Below are 6,439 nucleotides of genomic sequence, written 5' to 3' on the forward strand. Positions count from 1 at the left end.
CATTGAACATTAAAAAGGCTTCTAAGGAGTTAAAACAAGGAGTTGCTCTTCATCAACAGGGATTACAAATATCATTGTCCAGTGTTGTTCCCATTTTTTCTCCTGGACTCTAGTAGACTTGGAGGCACCAGCTCAATAGAGGCGAACCCCACGTGAGGAGCATCGTAATCCCTGTTCTCCATTCCAGCCAATCCTCAACTAAACTGGTTTAAGACTACCTCTGCAGGGTGGGATTCCACTTTAAAGGAGACTGCGGGGGGGTCTAGGGGTGTTTTAGGAATTCTTAAGCTTGGTGTAGAGTCCAGTCTCTCACCAGCTATCTCGTGATTCCTGCTCCAAGTCCAGGGAACTAGATGCCTCTGTGGTACTGTCGAAGTCGTATAATTGGATGAACGAAAGTATATTGGTTAATATTGTTTTGCCGTGCGATTGCGATTCGTACGCCACGTAACACAGATCCGTACGCCACCAAACACAGCGCGTGGTGCGATCGCACGGTAAAATACGCACGTACATACTCGCATTACAACATTTAGTTATTTATATAATTCATATTCATGCTATTCCGTTACACTGTAATTTATGAGCAAATAGTATTTGGTTTATTAGTTTATATAATATGATTATATGTACACTTCAGTGATATTTAAGGTTCAGTTTATAGGAAAGGTGTTATGTCTAATATCATATTAATCCCCTTTACATCAGCAGTTGTTCGGTGCATTCGGCGAAGAGATCGCACATTGCATACTCTAGTTATTGATGTTAGGGAATAAACCTTTAATATGATATTAACTGTCAAATGCAAATGGACTGATTGTAATTGGAGTTTGGTGGGAAGAACAGAGCAGTTTGGCAGGAAGAACAGAGCTCATCCACTGGAGAGACCCCCACCTTTGGATTCCTTAGATTGAATCAGCCTATGATGTGTAACCCCCTGTACCCTCCTGATGCCTGGACCAATAGAAGCAAGCTATACCACCTGCATTGTTTCACTGTATCTCTGTTTGCATATAAGCAGTAGCTCTCATGTAGTGTTCAGTCTACCTGATCACAGTATTCAAGGGTGAATTACTGTTCACTGGTGCCCGTGGTTAGCGCAGCGGTATGTATTTATCTTTTGGTATTGGCTGTACTGTACTGTATTATATTACAATCATGTATTGAATTGTTAACTTGTTACATCTGCTAAAATAAATCACTTTGTGCGTTAGAAACACAATACAATCGCTTGGGCAATGCTTATTTGAAAACGATACAATTACTTTAATAGTACGCATCCTGCTTGACTGCCATGAACCTTCGCTTCATCTAGAGTGCTCATGTGTCTGTTCGCCTGGTGATCCTGCTGGTGCCGGGAGACTGGGGTTCAGATCCCAACCAAGTTGAAGAAGAACTTTTGGCTCTGTGGCCAGGATCATCAAGTAGGATCGCTGAACCAACAGTGTTTTGAAAGGATATGGTCAATCTGAAAGGATTTGTTGCTCTGGCAACATCTTCATCACCCCAACAGGACTACAACTTGTTCTGGGAGCAGCATAATACCACTGGGTTTGTGTAAAGTAAAGACTGTTCATCTTTATTATGGGTTTGGGGTGTTGATTTAAAATATATATTTTTAGTGGCTATTGTTTTTATTATATGTTCAGCTTTTGTAATAAAGATACTATTGTATCCATTTTCTCTCTTTCACTGTGTGACGCTGAACCCCTAGAGACCAGGACTTTTCTCTGGGTTCCTACCCTAATATCCTGGTATCATCACAGTGATCCAAGCGGCTTTATCAACCCATCACCAGTGCTCTTACAACCCTTATGGAAAGGAAAAGCCAAAAGCAATTTTTAATGTTAATTAAAAAGGAGAGTAAGGGACTGAGAGAAAAAAGATCCTACATGTGGAAAAAGGATTTACATGCTTATACACCATATACACATGTAAGTGCATTACTTATTCAAACAGAATCTAAAAGGAACGTACGTCACTATGTATGTGTTTCTTTTATTTCATATGCAAACATCTCAGAACATCTCGGGAACCAAATCCAAGGAAGTATCAAGGGAACAGCTGCTAAAGGACACACTATATGGATATTGAATCTACAGAGCTGTAAAACACTTTTATTTGTATATAGTGTCTGTATTTGTATAGCTGGTACACCACTACATAAAATCCACTTCAAGCTCCAGGTTCATTCCTATAGTTTATTGCATCACATCATGATAACAAAATTCTGCTCTAACAGTAGAAGTATCAACATTTCCAGCAGCGCCAGAACCCTAACCCAAATGCTATAAATATTATTTTGCCATCATTGCATTGGTTTTCTTGGATTCAATTTAAAAAAATAAACTGCATAGTGTTGATATTTCCCTTTCATTGCACCCAAACCTCCTTTGCATGTTCAGGCTTAATATTACTGTAATTGAATAAATAAATAAATAAATAAATAACCACACGGACACCAATATAAATTTGACAAAAGGTCACAGTTTTTATTTTTATTTTTTTCCATCATTATTTTTATTGAATGTTTACATTTAAAACATAGTTATAAAGAAAGACATACACATTCCATGGTATTATTATAAAACATTAAAAAAGGAAAGATCAATACAGATCTATATACCATCCACTAGTATCAAGATTCAAAATGAAAGTTATCTTTATATTATTGTAAAATTCTCTGATAGGCATCAGGTATCATTACTCTGATGTGGTCTCCTTGCAACCATTTGTTCGCAAATCATTATTTTGAATTCTATTATCATACCATTCTGTATTTCTAAAGCAGTTATATATTAAACTTAGTTTAATTCGGAAGTGAATATCACTTTCCCATATATGAAATCATTTTTGTAACTGTTTCTCTTTGTATATTGATGCCTCAATCCAAACCATCTTAAATACATATGCCAACTTATCTTTGAATAACATTAAGGAAGGAGGTTGAGATTGTATCCAAAGTTGTAAAATAAATTTTCTTTACAACTACTGAAATAATAAAAAGCAAATTTTTAGCCCCTTTTAAAAGACTTATCTAAAATCCCCAGGACCGCCCCCATAAGGGTACAAAATTTACTTACTCTTCCTTAGCATATTCTTTCATTTGAATCCAATATCGCATAATATATATATATATATATATATATATATATATATATATATATATATATAATATATAAATGCTTAGTGGCGTCTGTCTGTGTGTGAAAAAAAAAAAAGTTGCAGCGCCACCTGCTGGGCAGAGTTATACACTGACCTACTAAATTCTTAGTGTGTGTGGGAAAAAAAATTCAAAAAGGGCTGAAATTTGGTAGGGCTCAAACTCATTTTCGTGAGGTAATTTTACCTCATGAACACACATGTGTAGAGGCGTGCGTTAGTGTGTGTGTGTGGAAAAAAATATTTTCTCAGAAAGGGCTCATCCAATTGACCTGAAATTTGGTATACTGACATTATTTGACAAAAAAATTAGAATAGTCAAGTCAGTTAACTTCCATCATCCCCCCTTCCCCCCGTGGGAGGGGTAGTAAAGGCTAAATTTACGAGTTGAGGGGTCAAACTCATTTTCGTGAGGTAATTTTACCTCATGAACACACATTAAAAAGGCCGCTTGCGTCGGGAAGTAACGCTCTTCCCCTGAGGAGGCCTGGGATAGGTCCAAATGCATGACAATAACCTTTTTAAGACATTAAGTAGCTTGATTTGACTAGAATGCATGAGTATCATGCACGGGTTAACTTTGATTTTATATATATATATATATATATATATATATATATATATATATAATCAATCAGGCACTTCCAGGACATAACTCAATGTAGTAAAAGCTTATGAGCAGGAATCGAAACAAGAGCATACCCCCATGTCCACTCAAGAGGCAGCAGTAATTTAAATACAGCCACGTGTCCCTAGCCGAAACACAGTTGCAGTGTGAGTCGCCCCGGTTGCCCTGGCGTCAAAGTGAGTACACCCCTTCTTGGGGACCGCCTCTGCTGCAATCTCAGGCAGTCCCCTTGACCCCGGGGTTGGACAAAGCTTACCCCGGGGGAATGATTTTTCAGCCCTTCCTCCCACATAAATATTTGTGACTCCCTTTGATTCAGAAGGGCTGTATTATGGCACAGGGCATATAATTAAAACTAGGTATGAAAGCCTTCCTCTTGGCTACTGATGAATGCTCTGGCAATGTATTGTGTGCCTAATATATGAATATTTTATAGTATGAGTGCAGGCCACCTTCATCTATTAACTTTCCAAAATGTCTAACTCTGTCCAATGACATTGGCCTGTTAATTTAATTAAACCAAATACTCTGGCTGCCTATTACTAGCCGAGACGCAGTGGCAGTGAGAGGTGTCCCGGTTGCCCTGGCATCAGAGTGAGCACACCCCTTCTTGAAACCGCCTCTGCTGCAAGTCTCGGGCAGTCCCCTTTTTCCCAGGATTGAATTAAGATTACCCCGGGGGGAATGATGTTTCCACCCTCCCAATGATTACGAGTCCCCTTCTTTGATTCAGAAGGGCAGCATTACAGCACAGATCTACCTCATTCCAAGGACAATGCCATCTTGAATTCCACCATTTAACATTGTGCTCTCATATTTTACATATCGACTAATGCCGCTGTCTATAGTTGTCCAGTTGTCTTAATGAACGATTTTGTAAATCTGCCACCAGTACATTTGCTTTCTCCAAAAATAATTTAACCATACTTTACGGTTCTCTATCTGCATCACATCGCATAAGTCATCATATCTCCATCTATACATGTATTGTTTGCCAAGTCCAAAATCTGTGCTGTTAATTTCTCAGAATGTGGACTTTCAATTGCATTGTGAAGACATGTTTTGGGCCTATCTGAACTGTCTCTTTAACATATTTGTTACACGTTACTAATAGAACATATAAATATCATTTATATACATTCCATATGTATATACATGGGTCTTGGGTGGGGAGCACCTCCGCTGGGTTGGATGTGAAGTTTCCTCCGGGGGGGGGAATGATTTTTCAGCCCTTCCTCCCCCATAAATATATACGAGTTGCCTTGTTTGATTCAGAAGGGCAGCATTATGGCACAGAGCTTATAAGTAAAACAAGGTAAAGAAAGCCCCGTATTGTGTGTGTAGTCTTTATTATTATTATTACCACCACCATTTATTTATATAGCGCCACAAATTCTGCAGCGCTGTACAGATATCTCACTCACATCAGTCCCTGCCCCATTGGGGCTTACAGTCTAAATTTCCTAACACAGACACAGGAACAGACGAATAGACAGACTAGGGTCAATTTGTTAGTAGCCAATTAACCTACCAGTATGTTTTTGGAGTGTAGGAGGAAACCGGAGCACCCGGAGGAAACCCACGCAAACACGGGGAGAACATACAAACTACTCACAGATATGGCCATGGTTGGAAAGTGAACTCATGACCCCAGTGCTGTAAGGCAGAAGTGCTAGCCACTTAGCCACCGTGCTGCCCACGGCTTCTAGTATGGCTGCAGGCCACCCTCGGCTCTTAGCAAATTAGGTAGCTCTTTACAATTGGGTATCTACTTGTCTAAATATCTACTGATGCCTCCGATCATCTAATGGCATCTGATTGTTTCTGCTTCTTCACTCTCCATAACGTATGCTGTGTAACGTTTCAAATTTAGTGTGTGTTCAGCAGTTCAAAATTTTTATCGCTTGCACCTTACACTAAATTTTCTTTGTTGTTTAATTTATCCAGTGGGCCCACCACCTCTAAACATCAAAAAAATGTAAATGCTTTTGAAGCGAAGATACAGAAAGGCACTGCAGGCACCTGCTAAAGCAGGAAGGCCCAGTGAATATTCACTCAACAGCCTTTAAACCTCATTTAAGCTTCTCATCATACAAAACAAAAGGTTGCATGCTGGCGCAATACAAAGTGCATGAGCGCACCTAACCCACCATCAGCATGTAAAGGTCAAATCTGCTTAGCCTCTACCATAAGAAGGAACTACATTGACCCCTACAGATGCATCTTGATTCACTAACCATTGGGCATACCATATAAAATGGGAGCATTTGTAGAAAAATAACTGCAAACCATTAAAACATTGGGACCACATTTTTGAATCTTTGTAATCGATCCCTAGCGACATTGTAACAGATCGTAGAAATAATTATATGAACCATCTCACACCTTTAATTCGAGAGTATGACCAAACATAATGTAAAAGTCTCCCAGATCTCACATTATATCTCGAGCCCACTGCCAGTGTTATATATCACTTAGTATCCTATATAACAAGGTGTTTGATTTTACGATGGAGAGTGGGAATGATAATAGACTGCACTTAGTGTTACACATGAATTAATCTGTTCCAATCTTATGTTGGTGATATGCATACTATGCTTGTGGATGGTAATTAAGTTATAACATGTTAATACATACTGTGACTGGAGC

Source organism: Mixophyes fleayi, chromosome 12, assembly GCF_038048845.1.
Source record: "Mixophyes fleayi isolate aMixFle1 chromosome 12, aMixFle1.hap1, whole genome shotgun sequence".
Classification (NCBI taxonomy): domain Eukaryota; kingdom Metazoa; phylum Chordata; class Amphibia; order Anura; family Limnodynastidae; genus Mixophyes; species Mixophyes fleayi.